General features: G+C 40.8%; 1 protein-coding gene across 5 annotated transcripts in view; it reads right to left on the bottom strand.

Annotated features, from left to right (window-relative positions):
• arhgap32b (Rho GTPase activating protein 32b) overlaps positions 1-21,791 on the bottom strand; it is a 111,020-nt gene extending 89,229 nt beyond the window's left edge. For 4 of the 5 annotated variants that reach the window (XM_077504092.1, XM_077504095.1, XM_077504096.1 and 1 more), the window contains exon 1: positions 21,359-21,790. The gene's annotated coding sequence lies outside the window, so the exon portion shown is untranslated. Of the gene's footprint in view, positions 1-21,358 lie in introns of all 5 variants that reach the window. The other variant, XM_077504094.1, reaches the window with a different exon arrangement.
• Positions 21,792-22,622: the final 831 nt, after the last annotated feature.

The raw sequence follows: 22,622 nt of genomic DNA, 5'->3' as shown, positions 1-22,622 counted from the left end.
ATTCAGTCTTCAACAGAATAAAACATAGCATTGAGCAAAAATATATTATTTTTATCCACTCAAAAGTGCACTGAGATATAAATGAAAGACAATGTGAACTACTACTTCAATACAAATGCCTAAAAAAAAAAAAAAGTGCTTTCCTGCTTTTTAAGTTGTGTAAAGATGAACATGTAAACATTAAAGTTTCTCAGAGGTACAAAAAAAAAAACCCTCAAGTGCTTTTCTGCTTTTTAACTTGTGTAAACATGAACGTGTAAACATTAAAGGGATCGTTCGGCTTTTTTAACATGAATCTCAATTTGATCCTCACCTCCCGTGTGTGCGATCAGCACTGACTTACCCCTGACAGCGTTCGGTGACACGCGTTCATGTTCGACGTTGGACGAGAGGAAAATAGTCCAGCAAGCTGGCTGGGGTCTCGGAAATGAAGCCTTTTTCTTCTAAAAACTATTTGTTTTCAAAAGCGTGATACATTTCCACCACAATACTCTTTTTCTGAATAAAGTCAGACGCCATTACCGCCAGCCACTACTTTTCTGTTCGTTCGTTCGTATCACTGCGCGGCGCCCTGTAGAACGCTAACCGACGCACTGCAGCCAGCTAGCTGATACTTCCGCCTGAAGTTGTTTGCCTTTTCGGAGCAGGTCTGATCTGACGAAGAGGTGGGTTGGTCAGCTCAGCCATGCTTGTTGTTGTTTTGAATGTCGAGGCGTGAGTTGTGGATGTGTACTCTCGGTCCGTCCCATTAAGCGTCCCGAAGACCGCGCGCGCTACTGCGTTTCAGTTCCGCGTACTTTCCGCTCCGGTCCACTTTTAGTTTCGGTTCCCTTGGCATATTTATATAATCGGAATTTGGACTTTTGTGAATCGTTCTCGATTGTTCCACGGCCGAATCGTGAATAATCTAAGAATCGGAAATTTTGCACACCTCTATTGACCAACAACTAATCGACTATCAAATTAATTGATAATTATTTTGGTTGAATCAATGAATTAAACACGTGATTCGTTACTGGTTGGTCCGTAAGAGGTCAGAAGTTAGTCAAAAATGATTATTATTTTCCAAAGTAAAAGCAAATGTTTTATACACAAAGATAATAAGCCCACTTGGACCCCATTTGAAGGACATATCATTATTATCATTCAGAAGTTAAAATTCCTATCATTAGAACATTTTTAAATATAAAAAAAAAGTTATCTCAAAGATTTCTTCATTCCGAATTTATTTGATAATAGATTATTGTCAGTTAATCGTTGCACCTCTAATTTTATGTGTATTTTTAAAAATTTGCCTAAGATATTTGACTTATTGTTCTACATTTTAAAGATCCTGTTATGAGCTTTGCAGCAATGACACCAATCATCTTCTGAATGCCCTAATACTGTATCAAAACAAATGTTCACGAAATTGTACCTTGTTGGAGAGTTGCAGTCTCCACAAGGAAGGTCTACTGTTAGCCTAGCATCAAACGAGCAGATTTTGGTGGGCGTGGCCAAGGCTCACCAGACTTCTGCGTGTTTTTGACTACAAAATGAGTTGGGCGTGGCCAGTCTCATCTTTTCCGTGTGCTCCTGTTTACAAACAAAGTCTTGACGTCTGCACCTGAAGGAATATTGGCTCATTAGTTTCAATAGTTGGTACCGATCCCGGGTTAAGTGAAAGATGTTCTGCTAATCCATGTTTGTATAGTCCCAAATTCCTGAAGCAGTCGTCAGTTAAATGTTTGCCACAAACTGTCAGGGCTGCTAATCCCCCACGATGCACATTTTCCAGGTGCAGCTACTGGGATTGACACCCATGTACCGGTCGAACCATAAGTCCTACGGGGAAAATGAACACATCCCGGAACCGGCTCGACCTTAGCTTTCCAACGGCGTCGGTGCCGGCCCTCCACGACCCTCTGGGCCAGAGATATGGGGCCACAAAATCGTGGACCATGCTGTCCTCCTGCTGCTGCTGCTGTTTGTTTGCTCCGGCGGGGGCGAAGGGTTGAAAATTGTGAGGGTAGTGACGTGTAAAACCGAAAAAGGTGGGGTTAGTGACGTGTAAAACCGTCCAGCTGAAACAGCCCATTTGAGAGTGCTGTTTAAGCTAATGTGATACAAACACCCATAGGAAAGGGAAACGGGTCGTTTATTTCACAACTTTGGGGACTTAGTCAGGCTATGGTAAGGCATACTTATGTAAAAAAAAAAAAACCAAAAGTGATAATTTCATATGAGGGGACCTTTAATGTCAATGGAACTAGACCAGAGTCTGTCAGGTGGCCCGACAAACTGCAATACTGGTCCCGAGCCATCATACCACTGTCAGACCATCCTTAATATTCTTTTGCAAACAATCTCCACACTTTTTGCAGCCAGGATGTTAGGGGAAACTGTTCACGTCAGCGGGGAACTTGCTTTAAAATAATGATTTAAAAACACCAATAAACTCACTCTATAATTTGTGATCATATTGTTTAATTATTCAGCCTTACCTCTCAGTCATACTGAGTATGATGAACTGCAAGATGAGTTTTAATGCAGTTGTACGCCAAGAGCTGACTCAGAAGTGCTTGGCTGACGTCACTGTCTAATTTGCATGTCAATGTATTAGAACAGTCTGCTTTCAAATGAGGCAGAGGGCTTACGAGATGGACTGAGAAGGACTCACATTTTTTGCTTGTTAGAGGTGGAGAGGAGCCAGTTGTGGAACAAAAGGAGACGGATTAAGAGAATGAACCCATTGTGGCGCTGCATCTGCTGCAGGACACATTATATAACTGAATGTCATTTACAACCTGTTTCTTTAAGCCCACTGCACACCGAGCAAAGTGGCTCAAACTGACTGAAGTCGGGCTGCAACTAACGATTATTGTAATAATTAATTAATTTGTCAATTATTTTGTTGATTTATCCTTTATTCATCAACAAGACATGAGGGCTGTGCAATTAAACGAAATTCAATTACGATTTCGATTATTACCCTCCATGATTACAAAATAGGCATAATCGTACAAAAACAATTATTAATACTAGGACTGAAACATCATTTCTGCCTCGGATAGCCACTGAGATAGTCGTAGTCAAGATAACGGCAGTATGCATGATAGTACACTGGGCTGTGAGAAACCAAATTTCAAAATAAACCTTACCTTACCAAGTAGTATATGCAGATCAATGCATTGTAGCACTTTGATTTTGAAGTTGTTACCGGAAGACATAATTATGCTGGCGTTGTATTGTACGGCGCTTGTTGCCAGCGTTTAGCGGTGACTGCTAGCTAACAGCAGCAATCTAGCAACAATAGCTAGCAGCGGTAAAGTGCCCCCCCCCCGGACTCTCACAAGCTTACTTCATGTAAATTACATGTGCTCCAAGGCAGAGAAGTGAACCCAGTGGTAAAGTGCTCCACACGTCTGATTACTTTTCAAAGACGTAAATACTACAGCCCGTCTACAGCTGGGGTAGGCTCCAATTATTAGACAGTATGCCTCGTAACTAGTGTTGTTCCGATACCATATTTTGGCCCCCGATACCGATACCCAGTTTTGCAGTATCGGTCGATATCGATACCATACCGATACTTACGTTTTTTTCTTCCTCCACATGAAAAAGCTGTCCTGCTATTGATTCAGAGCATTCAAGGGCCAATAGGATATCTTAGATCGCCATGTAGTGAACATGTGACATACCAGTGAATGTCGTGCACGAGCAAGACGCATGATGCTGCAATTTATAGTATCGGCATGTTACTTGTGAGTAGTCACCGATACCACTGTTTTAATGCAGTATCGGCACCTCTGCCGATACCAGTATCGGTATCGGAACAACACTACTCGTAACTAGGGGGCATGTTTTTAGCCTAGCTGCTTGCTAGTAGGTGCGTTTCCATTACCCTCAGTTTTGCACAAAAGGCATGTTTCGCAAAAGTAAGCTGGTAATGGAAACACCAGATTTGCAAAAAAAACTCAAATATCGCAAAAAAGTTTTTGCGCTCTCATGAGGTGGTTTTTGAGACGTATCGAAAAAGAAATATTTTGCAAAAGTGTAATGGAAACACTTTTTGTGCATTAGTAGTCATGTGACACCCGCCCGGTCACGGAGGAAAGGACTGTAACACGTTGTTTATGTGTATTTTTTTATTAAACTTGCAATTACTATTTGTTTTGAGAATGATTAATTTCGGGTTTGTATTTTAGTTTTACATGCTTAAGTGATTTGTATCGGCTACTACACGTCATGAGCATAAAAGAGAGAGAGGTGTAATCGAGCGAGACCATCGAAAAAGTTGAAGGAGAGGAGAGCTTGAAATCCTGTCCTGCCATGTCTGGTTAATTTAGCAGAAAACATCAGAAACTTTTGACAATTTGTAAACAGCCCTTTCCCCAGCTTCTGCATGGGAACAAAAACATTTTAGGATTACAGGAAGTAGGAAGTAACGCGGCCACTCGCTTTCGTGTCAGAACTGCTTGCCGACTGCCGAGGGACATACACAACAACAACAACACTAAATGCCCGAAACCACCCGATGAGGGGTGAGTGGGTTTTTTTTTTGTGTTTGTTTTTTTTTTTTTTTTTTTTTTTTAAGTAATATAACTACACCGGGCGTCCGTCTACCGTAAACATCATGAGCACCTCCTACAGAACAGCGAGGTCTCGCGAGACGAACATTCCAAGAATTGCGCCTCAGAAGCGAAACTCTCTTCAATGGAAACACCGACAATTCGAAATTGTACTTTATCGAAATAGTACAATATCGCTTTTATTTTTGCGAAAAAGGATAATGGAAACGCACCAGCTAGTGCCGCGTCTTGTGCAACATTAATAAAAACAACCCGAATTTCCTAGCCTCAAACGTAATTCACAAATGATTTATATAAATATTGTGAGGATAAGCGGATCTGCTAATGGATGGGTGGATGGACACAGCAACCAAAAAAAGTTGAAACACACAGAATTTGGAACTCTGTGCATACAAAAGGCGCACCTCACTATTAGGCTCACCGTTAATTTTTGAGAAAATTTAAGGACTATTAAGTGTGCCTTATAGTGCTGAAAATATGGTATGTGCCGGGCTACTGAAGTAGCGAACTATTCAGTCTATGTTGTTGCACGATGCTAAGAGGTATTTTATGCAAAATGTTTCTTTCTCTTCAGCGTGAACTGGCATCACACAAGTAAATTTTCTGCAAGGTATGTCTCCAGCTGCATTATTGCAGCAGCGAACACTGGAGCACTTTTCACAGCACTCCATGAAGATGTTGCACGGCCCTTTGCTATTTCAGCCAACATTCTGTTGAGATGGATGCTGCCCTACTCCATCCGTGGCTTTTCGGGCAGGTGGGTTCTCCTCATTTGCCTTTTAGGGATACAAATAAATGTAGGGCAAAAAAAGATGACATTTCTGGAGCAAATTCCGTCCACACACAAAAATCTACCTTGGTTCAAGTATTGTTGCAAAGCAATACAGTGAATTTGTCTCTATGTCAGCGAAAATCCTCCTCACAGTCACAGCATGCAGTCGGAAGTTTTTCATCATCTGACTCCAGGATCCTCCTATAGTCTTCCTCCAAAACTCTCAGATGAGTGGTGACAGCAGGGATCACATCTGCCACTGATGAATCAGTGGAGCTCACCTGCCGGGTCAGCTCTTCAAACAGCTTGAAAAAAAAATAAAATAAAATAAATGCTCAACTACCTTCTCGAATAAATTCCACTGACTCACACTAAGGCTGTCGGGGAGCTTGTTTTCTGTACCATAAATTAAACTCCATTGGATTGCTTTTGTTCGATGAGAGCGCACATCACAGCGTGCTGTTCCAGCAGATTGGGACATTCTGTGCCAGTCTTTTCGCTGGTTTGTGCATGTCCGTTGGCCAATGATGAATGTTGGAAAGGACCTATTTTTCATCATAAGGCCACAGCATCAAATACAGATCTTTGAGCAAGCAGGCCTTCGCTCACAGCCAGTTAGAGTACATGCACACGGAAGATTGGGACGCTTGGCCTCCTCCATACTTTTTATCAGGGTTTTTTTTTTTTCTTCACATTGTCTCGCAACACAACGTGGACAGCTTCTTTTGGGACTTCCACGTGTCGAGCCTCTCTTTAAACTTAACTGTGATCACGTCCTGTAGGTAATCCATTGAACACTTTCACTTGCAGCATGACACTATGAAGTTGGAAATCATTGTTGAGCCACCGTGCAGTTCACTTAATCGGTCCACAGTCACTATAATAGCACCAGAGAAGTTGAAAACCTTGTGGATCACAAGTCGCATGTAGGGGAGCTTTTTGGCAACAAGTGGTGAAACGACTCATCATAATGATAGTGATACAGGATTTTTTTTCTGCCTCAAGAAAGCTGGAAACAAATTCAATGTAACACACCAGTGCTAAGGCTAGCTTCAAAATAATGCTAACCAAATAATACATAGATTATTATTTTTTTTTCTCCTTAATACAATGCTGAGGTATCGGATTGTGACTCGGAATTGCCAGATTTTCAAAAATAAGATGACTCAGACTCGGTTCCTAAAAAGTGTCGGGCCATCCCTAATTAATAATTTATAACAGCTATTTTGCATTTGTTTGCTATTTTAATCCCTAGATCGCTTAGTTTTAAGATCTACGCAATGATAGGTCTCAAAATAATACCTTTTTTTTTTTTTTTTTAATCAATTTAGCTTTGCTAAGGTGGTGCGGCTATATTTATGTTACATGTCAAATTTCATTACATAGAAGCAAAAGTGGCCATAAGTTTATTGTTTACATAAAAATGCAAAATTTGAAGAAAAAGGAGAAGAATAATCTGATTCTGTGTGCCTTTATTAACAGGAAATATTGACTTTTCGCATTTAAAATAACTTGATATTTCCATCCATCCATCCATCCATCCATCCATTTTCTTGACCGCTTATTCCTCACAAGGGTCGCGGGGGGTGCTGGTGCCTATCTCAGCTGGCTCTGGGCACTGGGCGGGGGACACTCTGGACTGGTTGCCAGCCAATCGCAAGGCACACAGAAACGAACAACCATCCACACTCACATGCACACCTAGGGACAATTCGGAGCGCCCAATTAACCTGCCATGCATGTCTTTGGAATGTGGGAGGAGAGCGGAGTACCTGGAGACCCACGCGGGCACGGGGAGAACATGCAAACTCCACCCAGGAAGGCCGGAGCCTGGACTCGAACCGGAGTCCTCAGAACTGGGAGGCGGACGTGCTAACCACTCAATCACTGTGCCGCCCCTTGATATTTCCATTCCATTATAAGTTTAAATCACAATAGGCAACTTTACTGCAATGGGATTCATTTCATACCATGATATAAACAAATGAATAATGAATAAATAACAAAAGCCCCAATGTTCATAACAGGGGTGTGCATCTCGCCAATAAGGGTCATTTCCACCAAAGTGAAATTGAGGATTGTGATGCTACACTGATATTGTGCCAAATCAGCCCTGATTTAATACTTTTGTTATGCCCACATCCACATGGTAAGTGAAAGCTGTTGAAACAGGCAGACTGGACATCACTAAAGCTATGAGGATTTTCATTTGGCTGCTCCACTTTTGGCCTAATCCTCTTCTCATTGAAAATGTACTTCACACAACATGCATTATTAAGAAACCTAGCCCCGATCAATTTTTTTGTTCCATTGTAATGATACTAGCATGTCAAACTTTGTAGGAAATTAAACTAGAAGATGTGAAGAAATGTGGCTCCCTATAGTGGTGTAACAATTAAAAGTAACATGTATGCACTATGCAACAGTTAAAAACTATTTAAAAAAAAAAAAAAAAAAAAAGGAAACATGTGCACACACACGCACACACACAAATTCCATAATTGTCACGTTCTATATCACCAAGAAAGAAAACATCCAGAACCAGATAAGGTATGCACAAAAAGATGTAAAATCTCCCTATTACCACATCAAGATTGTGAGATCATTCGTACCAGAGAGATGTTTGATTGAAGCGTGACAGAAAGATAGACTTACACAAACTCACGGTTCAGCGATTGGGTCCTTCCATGCTTGTCATGTCTACATTACCTTAACTCCCCTTCCTCTGATTAATGAGCCCAGAATAATGTCTTGTCTGTGCTGCTCTCTGTCCACATAAGTGCATTGACCAGAACTACATTCCACAAATGGTGGCATAAATCCTGTCGTTTGGGCCTATTAATCCAAGAGGTACAATATATGCACATTTTATGAAGCAGATTCCTGAGCAACCATCTGCCATACAGCAAAGACATCAAGTGTCATATCACTCACACCCACTGGCAACTACAATGTCAGATATGTTGAGTACATCATTGCTATAGCACTGTCCCTTCATATATATTATATTACTTAGGGCTGTTCTGCCCAGGGTATGCTGCCTACCGATACCGAAAACATGTATTAGCTCCAAATTTTTCAAATTTAGAGCTGCTCACTAACAATTACTTAATAATCTATTGATCTGTGAGTGATTGTGAACGATTAATATGCAGAATGCCGCGGCGCGTTTACAAGTTCCCTAAGTTGTGAAAGTACCAAGAATGCACCATGTAGCTTGCAGCAGAGGGTCTTACACAGGTAAAAGTAAGCTCATGCTTTTCTTTAAAATAAAAAAGTAAAAGAGCAGCACGTATGATTTGAGGTCCCAATCACTGATGGAATGCGTGGAAATGGTCAAAAGAAAAAAAAAAAAAAGAAAAAAAGAAAGAAAAAAAAGACAGATGTCCATCCGTTGTTGACTCGCTGGTAAGACCTACTCGTGACCCCGGGTTTACACCGGTTGCGGTTGCGGTGAGGTTGCGGTACGGTTGCGGTGCGTTCCGGCAAGCAATTAGATTCCATTCATTCGAATGGTGCAGTTTACACCGCTTGCGGGTGCGTTGCGTGTCGACTGCATCTCAGCTGCGGCGTGCCGCAGCCCTTCCGCAAGGATAGACCTATTTTCTATTTTTGCCGGACGCCGCAGCGGTAGGCCTCCGGCAAATGGCAAGCTAGCACAAAACACAACGAGCGGGACAGGAAGACCGACGCAGTTTCAAAATAAATTTCCAGTTACCTTTCAAGATAAAACACTCGTCAGCTCCTATTTCGCAAGCATGCTAGCAAAATGTGATGTGGGCGTAGACGGGCTTGGAGTTAACGTGCGAGGTGCTCATTCACGGTTTAGACACCAGCGAACATGGACGAGGAGAGGTTTATATTGGAGGTAGAAAGCCACAAAATAATAAAAGTCCACCTCTCTTTCTGCTTCTCTGTTGAGCACAGACTTTCTGTGTGTTTGTTGTTGTTTTTAATGCCACATGATCGCGCGCGGTCACGCGAGACACGGCGGGAAGTGGTCGGCGACGGAGCTGCCGGACCGCAGCTGTGCGGAGCCGGTGTGGATTGGCCAAAAAATTGACACGTCCGGAGCACGCAGTCAAGACGCACCGCACCGCAGCCGCACCGCAACCGCAACCGGTGTAAACCCGGGGTGACGACTCAAATGCATTAGTTTAGCCCCGATCTCCTCTTACAAGGTTGGAATTCTTTTTCTCAGTGAAATGACCGGTTATTTTACCTGGTTGTCTTCAGTCGTGGTCTGGCTATTTGTATGTCTTCTTTTCTCCCTTCGTTTTGTTAGCGAGCCTCCGCTCTCGTGTGTTAGTTTGCCATTACTCATTTCTTGTTGCACTAGTGTAGTTTGGAAGTTCGGGAGGGTGTCCCGACATTCGGGGAGCTTTAGCTGAGCTCCATTTCATTTTGTAACTATCACAGCGTTGCATTTTTCGTGTCGTATTGCCCCTGCTTAAACTCAACGAACAAGACATTTCCCTCGTGCCCCTGACGCCTAACGAAATCACGTAGCGAAAACCATCATTCACAACTACGCTTTACGGGTGGAAATCGATTGCAAATATACACAGAGATGCTGTGCGTGATCAACTTTGCCCTTGGAGAATTAAATTAGCAGACAGAGAGAGAATTAGCTCTTACCTTTAGCAAGTCTAGTCCTCGATGATGCCGCTCTAAGTCATATTTGTCATGTTTCCAGTGTAGCTATTGTGAGACAGTTCTTGCATCTACCCAAGTCCGTCTCTTCTCTATTCCATTTGATAAAATCCGAAATGTATCCATTCCACATTATCAATATATCCACATCTGACTTGTATGCAGCCGGCGTTTTGTTTACTTGGGTCTTCTTCGGCTGAAGACTGCCGCACATTTCCCCGCCACTCTTATGAGGCGCTCCCTCTTGCGGCCCGCCAAGTAATTGCGCAATAAGGAACAATGGAGCCGTTACAGCGGCTGTATCGATACTTGGCATAGGCATATCGATAACCCATCGTGAGAGAAAATATCGCGATGTATCGCCGTATCAAGATATCGTCACACCCCTACTGTCGACGTCCATTATCAACACAACGCCAATTCGAAATTAGATTTAATTGCCAATTAAAGACGCTAAGAAAGTTAATTAGTCTGTTAATTAGTATGTCATTGCATAATACGTTCAATTCTTCTGCGTTAGCAACTAACCACGGGAGCGTAAACAACTGACAGCGTTCGGCGAGCAGCGCGCTGCATTCAAATACTTCGGACATTTCCAACTCAGACAGACAAAAGACAATGAATGCATTAACCGTTAATAATTGCAAATATCTAAACAATATGGGCTTTCTATTACTGTATAAAAGCTGCCATACATTAAGAATGATAGGTGTGAAATCACTTTTTTTTTTTTTTTTACTTTATTACAATGATTACAATACCTAATCATCTACTAGGCTAGGCTTCTATCCTCCATTTTAGTTTTTCACTTTCTATTAAAGTAGGACAATATAAAATAATTGACCTGTTTTATTGCAGGCAAATCTTGTTACAGTAAAATATTTTGCAGCTAAATGTTGAGTCACTGTCAGTCTTTACATCATCTGAAACTACGGTATGCAAATTGAGACTAACTTCAGCAAATACTAGCATGCTGTAGCTCCCTCAAAAAGGGTGCGATCAAAATCTGTGTGGTGCGACCGACTGAAAGTTGGTAGCACCAGTGCTGCCAGTGCAAAAGTTAGCGTAGAGCCCTGTTGCGTATGTTTTGAACAAGGCAGTGGAGCAAAACTGAGTTTAGTTGTATTTTATTTAAGTGTTTAAGAATGTCATGTCACTTTTGATCAATCCTCAAAAGTGAAAGTCCTCAGCTTCTGTATCTGAAACATAGAGCTGGGCTACTTCTCCATCAAACACCAGGTTCCCTCTCTCGTCATTGTAGTATTGTCAGAGTCAGTCTCGTTCCGTGAGGCTCCTCAGAAATGATGCCACTTTGTGCGAAAGCTCCAACATGAGTGCAAGCATACACGTTTAGCCCAAGCTTGCTCATCCATACACAAATTGTGGCGTAACTTGCTCTAGTGCAGTTCCATGAAGCCAAAGCAATGACACCATGAGGTCCTATTATATACAGGAAACCCAGCCCAGCCCAGCGAACCCAATAGACACACATCATCTTTCAGTTGAGTCTTTCGAGTTCTCATGCCTGCAAGTCCTCAACCAGGGTCGGATTTCTTGTGTATAACCAAGAAGTCGGCACTCTCTGTCAGCAGAAATTCTCCCACACAGACGAAAGCGGTCCATTTACGTGCCCTATTATCTTTTGGCCACTCATACAACATTTGTTTTGACTGAGAACAGCACACCGCCACACAGTGCCGTGTCATCTTACCGAATAACAATGCAAGGGGACAATCAACAATACAGTACAATGGTTGACTGCCCTCGCAACTCCCCCGTGTGACGTTATTTTTGAAGATTTCCAAAGATTTTCGAACAAAAGCATTTTGTCCTTTGACCAACGAAAGAAGTAAATTTCACAGCAGAAGAAGAGTGTCACTCGAGTGAAGGCAAAACAAGCTAAAGGGAAACAAACTAAGGTCGCATTTTGTTTCCCGACTTGTGCAAAATAGATGTATAATGGAAGGTTTTTCAATGTCCAATTTTCAACGAGAAACGGCTTGTTCCCATTCAATGGAGACAGCAACACTGCCTCCTTGTAGATGGAGGAGGATCGGGCCTTATACACGTGAATATCTGAGGCCTTGTGTGTGTGAAAATATCGAAATCTCGAAAAAATAAATCCGAGTGCGCAACGATCCACAAACGCACTTTCGACAACTCATAAGCAAAAGTCATTGAAAATGCACACACAAAATTTAAAAGAGACGTGAAAATCGTGGATATATTTATGCATCTGAAAACACGTGAAAAATCAAGAAAATGTTGGTGGATCTGAAAAACATGTGAAAATCATGGATGTATTTGTGGATCTCAGAAAACACACAAGAAAAATCACAAATTTGTGTTACTACTTTTTAGACAAATCTCTCCCCATACTCAAGCGCTTCCACTTTTTCACTGGCATTCCGGTCGCCGCGCTAAATACTTTAGCTAATGCTAGCATTACAGCCCTCAACAGTTGTAAAATCATAAACTCTTACCTATCTCCGGATAACTACAGAACTACAGGACGCTGTGTGACTTTGCGGTCCATTCCCGAAGCCAATTGGCTCGTGTGAGGAAATTTATTTATACTACCATTACCCAACATGTCTGTGGTGTGGACGCATTTCAGTTTATATTGTGCTTTGTTAATGCCAGTGCTAAATAAATATTTTAAATAATGTAATTTTAATTCATTACAACAAATGCAATGATAGTAGAAAAAAAATTGCATTTTTTTTTTTCCTCTGCATTTCAGTTTTCGGCCAAGCATTTCTCATTTTCGGTTTTGGCCAAAAATTTTCATTTGGTGCATCCCAAATGATGATAGTGTGTTGAGTTATTGAGTTTTAGTAGTTGAAAAAAAATGAAGTTTTAAAATCAATGAATACTTGTTTTTATTAATCGTGTCTTCAATCTGAATCAAAATAATCATGATTATTTTTTTTTTCCATAATTGCACAGCCCTAATTCTTGTTTTGGGTACAAATACAGGATTCACAGACTGCAACAACAGGCTAGGAAATATTGACCCTAATGCACCCAGCCATCATGACACCCATCAACCTAATTCACAGAATAGTATTGAGGCCATTGGAAAGTGGCTGTCCATCGAATGCATGTGTGAACAACTTTACAAGGCTTGGCCTGGCAGGTCCTCTGATGTTTAGAGCCCTCCATCTTGAAAGTACCCCAAAAGGGCAGAAAAGCATTACACTAGGAAAAGCTTTTGAAGTTACACTAAGAATTACGAGGGACACACTTGGAAAGTTAAAATGAAAAACTATCCATAATATCTCCTAATCTCCATAGAGAATTTAAAAAGTAATGTAAGGGCTCTCTGTCCAGCCATCTTCAACACCGCTTACCCTATTCAGGGTCGTGGAGGTACTGGAGTCTATCCCAGATGACATCGGACAAAAAGGCAGATTACGCCCTGAGATGGTTGCCAGTCAGTCACAAGCCGGACTGGGCCATCTGGAGAGGCGGGACAGTTCCCAGTGGGCCATCCTATATTTGGGGCCACGAATCAGCAGGCAGGAGCCCACACATTTGTTTAAAAATCACACAGGTAGCAGCCCACGCATATATTTTAAATCAGCCCGTAAATAAAGAGAATCCACGTCATCATCCATGTTGACTGTCTCATTGTCAATCAACTACAACACCAATCAGGCCATTAAATTATATATAGCACTAATTGCCTGCCTTTGTTACTAAGGGTTACAATAATTTAATATCAAAATTAGAAAAAACTTGAATCCACAAATAGAAACAATATACAATATAACTGTATTAAATTTTGTCTGTACAAAAATAACAAAAGAGGCAAAACACAATCACAAGTGTTACTAGTAACAGCAACGAAGCATGATAGGAAAGGCACCTACGATTACCGTTGCTCTCTTCAAGTAAGCGTCAGTCAGCTCAGTAGTGTGCACCAGAAGTGCTGATAACACATTTCAAAATAAGAGTACTATCAGGAAGTACAGTGCCAGCAGCCTTACCCCGGGTTTTCACTGGTTGCGGTTGCGGTGCGGTTGCGGTGCGGTCCGGCGACGCAAGCAATTAGATTCCATTCATTCGAATGGTGCAGTTTACACCGCTTGCGGGTGCGTTGCGTGTCGACTGCGGAAGGCCTGCGGCGTGCCGCAAGCCTTCCGCAAGGATAGCCTATTTTCTATTTTTGCCGGACGCCGCAGCGGTAGGCCTCCGGCAAATGGCAAGCTAGCACAAAACACATCGAGCGGGACAGGAAGACCGAGGCAGTTTCAAAATAAATTTCCGTTTACCTTTCAGAATAAAACACTCGCCAGCTCCTATTTCTCAAGTTTTTCAGCAAAACGTGACGTGGGCGTCGCCGGGCCATGTGCTCATTCACGGTTTAGACACCAGCGAACATGGACGAGGAGAGGTTTATATTGGAGGTGGAAAACCACAAAATAATATATGACACGGCATTCCTTTTTATAAGGACTGTAATGTATTGTGAGTTTGATGTTCGCGATTGCTTGTTGTGCCCGTCTCGCTTGCCGTACTGAGCGGCAGCCGGACGCGGAAGACAGAAATAAAGAGTGGACCCGCACTGACCCGACTCTCGTTATTAATATTACTTTACAAGGACAACCAAAAAAAGGATGCTGCATGGAATCTCATAGCAGAAGAAGAAGAAAATGTTAAATAAAAAGAAGTCCACCTCTCGTTGTGAAATGCCACATGATCGCGCGCGCGCGGTCCCGCGAGACACGTTGGGAAGTGGGCGGCGACGGAGCTGCCGGACCGCAGCTGTGCGGAGCCGGTGTGGATTGACAAAAAAATTGACCCGTCCGGAGCACGCAGTCAAGACGCACCGCACCGCAACCGCACCGCAACCGCATCCAGTGAAAACCCGGGGTTAATCTTGCTGGTTTAACTTAATTTGGTAAGTGTACCTTGTGAAGTGTAAAATGTCTTATCCCGTAAGTGTTAATTTCATCAGCCATTTTTAAATTTAGTCTCAGTTTTAGTCTAGTTACAATCACACCTGTTAGCTTTTATCATAATTAGTCAACCTCATCCCATTTTTATTTAGTACATTTTTAGTCGACTATAAATATAGCATTTTAGTCTACATTTTAGTCCAAGAAAACGTAATTTTATTCGTCTAGTTTTAGTCAACAAAAACTGTCAACGATTTAGTCTATTTTTAGTCAGGACAATCATTTTACCGCTGTATATTTATCTTGTCGGTAGATTATGTTCAACATTTTGGATCTAAGACTATTTCACATCAAATTTTCTCTCACCTTTTTTGATGAAACACAAATTCACACACAATTACAGACAGTGGCTCCATGCTACAAGCTAATAAATTAGCCAACATTAGTTAACGTTCGGATTAACATTATTGGAACGTAATAGCCGTTGGATTAATGTTACATTGCTATAATTTGCTTGGTTTTTTGTTTTGTTTTGTTGGTTTTTTTAAAAACATTTCACAGTGAATCCACTTCCTGTCTGTCCCATGTTTGTGCAGGTTGCGCTTGCTAGCTGCAGATTTGAAGGGGTGTGTGTCACTGTGTGTCACAGTGACAGACAGATTAGCAGAGACAGGATTTTACAAAATCATATGTAATTTTCGTCTCGTTTTTGTTCATGAACTAAAATGTCCATATATTTTTGTCCAGTTTTTATTAAATGAAGTACATTTTCATTTCGTCTTACTTAGTCGAAAACACATATTGATTTAGTCACAGTTATTGTTTATCAAAGAGGGTTTTAATCTTGTCTAGCTTTAGTCAGGTGAAAAATGTGCGTTGATGAAATTATTTTTGTTTAGTTTTAGTTGACGAAATTAACACTATATCCCATTTAATGTACATATGTATTGCTTATTGGTTTCTTTGTGTCCTTTTTATGCACATTTTATGTTCACATGCTTGTTCAAATAAACAAAAGACCGTGGTCTTGTAAGAGCATTCAATTGTAAATTACATTTTTAATCAAACACAATATAAATATTATTGGAGGGAATGCTCATCTATTTTAAACAAACTGTAAAATGTTGTGTGTTCATTAACATGTGAACTAAAGTGGGCCGGTCTGAGCCCTGAAACTCCAGGGCTGAAAATGAGTTCCTCTGCAGCACACAACCAATGACAGTGACACAGTCACTGAGTGGGAAGTCAGGCTGGGCGATATGTCCCAAAATTCATACCTGTATGTGTGTGACCTCATTCTATGTGTGATGAAAAGTATACCTCGGAATGTGAGTTGAAATTCCCCTTGAGGGACATTCTTTAAATACTTTAATGCTATTTGTTAGCCACTCTATAGCATTTTGCGTTATATGTTAGCATTAAGCTAGCAGACATTTGCCAAATAAATGCAATTTGTTTGCTCATATTTACAGTACAATGGACAAGTCTCTATTTTGTGTTAGTTAAATAGCTTCAAGCACGCACAGACAATTTATCAAACTGCACACTGCATGCTGCATGCTCAGGGAGAACATAATAGCATAGTATGTAGAAAGGCTGGTATCGAGTGTCGTGGTATCAGAATGTTTTTAAAAGACAGAATAAGCACAAGTGCAGTCGTACGGTATAGCCACAGAGCATTTCTGCACAGAGAGCAGAGTAATTAATAAATTAATAAATGAATTTGGTGACTGGTCAACTCATGTGGAATATGACAATGTTAGAGATTAGAAAGGGAATGTTGCTGAATTTGACACAAACTGATATATTTCCAGCTATAAAGCTTCCTGAAAAAGTGTTCTCCTTTAACATACCTCATTGCCAGAACAAGTCATGAATGGAAACCATTTTGTTGAATCCTGATCTCATTATTCACCACTGTGCCTGCCTATGTGAGAATACTTTAACTTCCTAATCAGCGGCTGTGTCAATGCCAGGATTGTTTACAGGAGACTGGCAAATCGTTGGGAATGTCACGGCACCCTCTGAGGCTACAAGGAGGACAGGGGGCCACGAGGGAGATGCTTTTTCACACTAGGTTTGGAAAGGCTGTAGCTCTTTGCATGTATAGAAAAACTTCTGAGGACAGCCTGGTTCGTACTATGCATAATTAAGAAGTGGAGGCAAAGAAACACAATGCATGCCTTGCCCTCACAACGCAGCAGTATCTAAAGCTTGAGGTCACAGGTCAAGGCTGGATTTGTGCATGACCTCCAAGACAGAAACAAACAAGGAAAGCTTTGGTAGATCGGGACATTTTGTAAATGAAAGAGAGAATAGAAAAATAATCTATTTGTACAATAAAGGAACTCTCAATAAGCCTAATAATACATATTAAAGGAAGGCTCCTTTAATTTTACATGTATGGCTTGATCGGCAGTAAATAGTTAGTTTAGCTACGAAAAATGCATAAGAGCTGAAGAATACACCCTTATATTGATTTATTTAACTTTTCTTCAACATAGAAGTACTTCCGTGTTGCAACGCCCCCGAGTGGTGACGTCACTAGTGTGTATACTCGCTTGGCGAACAGTAGTTCACGCAGACATAACAACGGGGAGGACACAAACTGTCACTTATGCCTTTGTGTATTGCAAAATTTTGCAAGGCGTCGGCAAGGAAAAACCCGCGAGACCCCCTAAAAAAAAAAAAAAAAAAAAAAAAAAAAAAAAAAACCGACATGAGTAGAAGGACAAGCAGGCGTGCGCGCAGCGAACATTTCAGGCATGAGGACTTACATACAAAATATGTTACAATTTGAGATGGGGTACGCCACACGCCTAATACTAAAGCCCAACGCAGTACCGAGTATCTTTAAAGAACCAGACGTGGGAAATAATCAAGCCGATGGAGGATCTCTGGCGGCTACTTCTGCTAGCAACACGGAGCTCACTCTCACAACAGCCGGCACAAATCGAGGTCTCCCTACGGCCACTGAAAGATCTCGGAGAAGCGAAGCAAATGTAAAGCGAAAGGTAGGCATGTTTCGGGGGTGGGGGGGCATTCGTTATTATACTGCACGGACTGTTTTATTTCATAATTCATTTGAAGGTGGCCAACGCAGGGGCACGTCGGCACGTTACCGTAATGCACAGTATTAACAATCGTTGGGGCGGCTGGCTTGACTTCGTCTTTTCGAGTGGCGGCTGGCCTGACCGCAGTGGGACGCTCCGCAAAAAAAGAAAAAAAAAACAGCTAGGGGAGGTTGGGTGCTGTAACGACGATACATTTAATTTTACTATTTTTTCTTTTTCCTGAAATATTTCGTCAGTTCCACACGTTTTGCATTGCTCGTACTGTGTGTCACATTACCTGTTGGATATTTGCTCCTCCAAGACTTTTCTTCTTCACATCTTTCATCGCAACCAAAGCTATCCTGAGAATGTCTATTTAGTATTGCCATGTTGAATGTCTGATGTTCCAGGATGCAGTTGAGATTGTCCGCAAGGAACCGATCCTCGAGTTTTTTCATTTCCAGACAGCACACATTCATTTGCGGATTGTCCATTCATGTGCAGCTCCCGCACGAACACCACTCACCCCCCGCCTGATTCACTCGTTCGTCAAAGTTTATTTTGTGCCCGAAAAGACCATCTGGCGCCACAACTTTCACATCCAAGGCAGACTTTCCTTCGGTAGAGTTATTTTGTCGTGTTGGCTCGAAGCGATAAGGTTTAATCCTTCCGGGTTTGACGCGAGATGCACGGCTGCGTTGCATAGTGCTTCCATAGTGTAGCGTTTACACACTAGTGACGTAAACATCCGGGTTATTTAGTCACGTGTAACAAACATGCCGGCGTTCGATTCATTTTAACATCGGTTTAAAAGTTATTAAATGTACATAAAAAAATAATCACGTCACCAAATTAATTATTGAAAAAGTAGCAACTTTTTGCTGCTAAAAATGGATCAATAAGTAAAGTGTTCCTTTAAAGTGTCATTTACTGGAATAAATGTCAGTCAAATTTTACAAAGCTAAACACCAGTGTGTTGTGAACTTACACTTGTTGAATCTCTAAAAGCCGAAAATTGACAAAAAGATAACTTACAGGTTACATCAAACTCTTTGACACGGCATCATGAGTTTATAAAAGTCAATGTTTAAAAATAAAAAAATAAAAAATAAAAATAAATAAAAATAAAAAGGCCAACGGCAGTTACTTTGCAAACTGTGCCAAGCACTCCATATGATTTTGGTGGAACATATTGTCTCCGTTTTGGCCAATTAGCATCCAAGCAGTGTTGCAAAACAATCATGGTGTCATCATAAACACATTTGTATGTATGCTATGCACACATACATATGGCTGCATAATTTTTAATAGCAATACTAGTAAATGGTGCAGCAAAGTAGAGAGCTGATGCAAGTAGATTTATACCTCCATTTCAAAGTGACACTTAAACGGCTGAATTCAATCACATGAAGCCTCAATATGCTTGGAATGCTAACATGGCTTTCAGTGCCCATATTTATTTACATTCATCAAACCCAAACACTGCCTGTTGCACGGAGTACATACCGACACATGACCCTGACAGCATAACGCAATGTAGCATGTCTCGTCAACTATTGCTGGTAATCATGGCAGAAGTAGCTCAGCAATGTGATTTGGAGGTTGAATCAAATTAGTAATTAGTCTTGCTGGTTGAGAAATGTTGCACAAGGAAAATAATTGGCAAACACTTTGTTCCCCTGAGAATACTTTGCTGAAACTGCCTTTAAGCAAGGCTTTTCCCAATTAAATTATCAAGTGATGCAGACCATTTGTGTTTGTATACACTATTTGTATCCACAGAGAAGGTTTGTGTGACCAAGTACGGTATGCCACTAAACAGTTCTGATTAATCTGACTACCGGTTAGTTAAAGAGGAATTAAAGGACCTCCATGTATATCTGATTAAACCCTAATCTAATATGTGGTATGAAGCATCAGATGCCTGAAGAACTCTGGATCAAATAACATGGGGGGGAAAAGAGGATCTTTCCCACAGTCGCTCAGGGATCCAAGGCCTTATTTAGAAGTCTGATTATTTTAAAAGAGACTGGCAAATAGAAATATATGATATACACTGTCGGTTTTTCCAAATAAATTAGGTGTAATGTCAGTTTTGTTTTGTTTTTTTTAATTGGACTGCTGACTGTTCAAGGAATGGGCTAATTTCTTGATCATCGAGACACACTTTCTTGAGATTTATTTATTTTTATTCATGTTTATTCAAATTTGTGTATTTTGTGCCATTTGGCGATATTTAAAAAGGATCACAATATTGTAAAAAAAAAAAAAAAAAAGCTCATACACAATAACAGCAATGCATATAAACCACCTACAATCTCTAATAACAATGTTGAGGCACTTAGCTGCTAATTCAAGCACACATTGATCGCTTCACAAGCAAATTAGGCCCCCTTCATCTGACAATTAGCATAGATTTTAAACATAGAAGGCAAAAACATCCCGAATGAAAATTAAATTGCACTAACAAACTAGCCACTAGAGGGTGCTAGAACTGCACAAATGTAAATTAACCTGACATTTTGAACAGATGTGTTCCTTTTAAATATTGTGAACATGACGACGACGATATTGTGGCAGTTTTAATAGCCCGATATCACGATATTGCCCTTATCGTGACATCCCTAACATGAAACTCCAATGTGCTAACAACGCAAACACATTCCATTAAAAAAACAAACAAAAAAAACACATGTAACTGATCCAATTTTCAGATTTAAAAAAAAAAAATCTGCTTAAATTTACTGACTTATGTTCATGCCACAATTGTTTGATATAATTTAATTAGTGAACACCTACAAGACTGCAAGTTAAATGTGTACAGTAAGTCTTTGATATTAATTTGCCTTCATTTTAGCGTACGCCTAACTAACCTATAAGACCAAAATATTAGTGTACAGTATTGTTTATTGTAATTCAGATTTTTATTGCTTGTGTTTTTAAAACACATGAGAAAGGAATCTTGAAAAACAGTACGTATAGCATATTAAATCGCAATCACAATAGTGAAGGGGGGTAAAAACGCTCAGCCTTACCGTCAACACAAATATAAAATATGCACTCCCCGTAGGCTACTAGGCTGACCCACCAGACATGTTAGATAGCGTTAATGACAGAACGCAGTGCGTACTTTTTCGAAGGAACATTAAACAGAACAGAAGCCCAAATAAAAGGTCCTGTCCCCATTGCTGATGGATTAGCCAAGTCAGTGCACACCACGAGTGGTGGGCTGAGAGGTTCTTTTACACATGCACGCCATTTCATCTCACATGAGCAGGCTGGACTTCATATCTGGTTTCCAAACAGTACATTAGCTGAAACTAGTCTGGAGCAATACTGTATAATATGGGGGGCACACAAGACACATGACAAGCGGTCAATATGAGTGCACAGAAGCAGAATTACCTCAGTTCAGGTCGATCCTGCTGCGTTTGACGACCACCCGTCGGATGGCGAGACGTGTTTAGCTTTCGCCGTCTGCGTCTGCTCCTTCCCTTATCACCGATTCTGTCCACATCTAGTTTGGTCCGAAAAGGGGCGATAGAACGTCTTTCGTGCTCATTTTAATGTGCTTCCCACCGAATTGAAAGAAACCGCGCCAACAACATAACTAACTAACAAGCGAGACTCTCCTGGGGCTCACCGGTTTCCAGTCAAATTCCCGTGTGTAGAGAATAACCGTTCAATCACATATATTAACGTTTAAGCATTGCGTTTAATAACTTTTCTTTTGCTTCGCGGCTGGCTATTTTCATATTTTACAAAACGTGCCCGGTTGCTCCCTCCATGTGCAAGGCAACACGAGCACAAGTAGGAAAGTGACGAGTAGCTGTGGAGCAGAACAGCGGCGCTCCGGCATGTTGCATTCGTGAGAATCGGAAATATTAGCTTTAACATAATCGCCACAACCACAAGAATACAAAGAATTGGACAGTTTGCATTGTAATGCTTAGTGGATTGCAAACCAATCCTGATTTATTTATTTATTTATTTAGTTTATTTTTCCATTGCCTTTTCTTTCACGCCACTCAAGTCAAATAGATAGGCGGGGCTACTGGGGGTATGGTGCATGCCAGGTGAGGCGTGTAATTAGGAAGCATGTTTTGTATTTCGTATGTTTTATATTTTTACCTTCCTAAAATAATATCCACTACAGCAGGTGGCAGTGACACTCTCATTAAAGAGTAAGCAAGGAATATTAGTTCCTCTGCAGCTGTATACGGAGATTTATTTATTTATTTATTTATTTATTTATTTATTTTAAGACAAGTAATACGATTAATTTAGTCATGGCTGAGAGTTGAGAAGGGCATGTGAAATATTTTCTTCTTCCTTGGGAGTTAACAAAAATAAACAATTGAGAAGCACTGTACTAGTCACAAGTGCAACAAGATGTTAATTATCATCAATGTGTTTAATTGAACTGAACGATCCATTTTAATTAATTTGATTTTTTTTTCAAACAATTACTGTGTATTCATATCTCCCACTCCTTTCAAGTCTGAATTTTGCAGTTTCAAGTTTAAAAAAAATAAAATTCAGTTTTGTTGACGTATAAAGTAAAAAATAATAAGCTTTAAAGGACAGTGTGTAAAAGTTGACCACTAGATGTTGCTAAAGTAGACAGATAGAATAGTATGCAGCCGAAGCACGAGCATTTTGAAGCTTA

This window comes from Festucalex cinctus, chromosome 18 (assembly GCF_051991245.1).
Source record: "Festucalex cinctus isolate MCC-2025b chromosome 18, RoL_Fcin_1.0, whole genome shotgun sequence".
Taxonomy (NCBI): domain Eukaryota; kingdom Metazoa; phylum Chordata; class Actinopteri; order Syngnathiformes; family Syngnathidae; genus Festucalex; species Festucalex cinctus.
The sequence above is the reverse complement of the archived record's forward strand: the minus strand, read 5'-3'. Positions and strand labels throughout refer to the sequence as shown.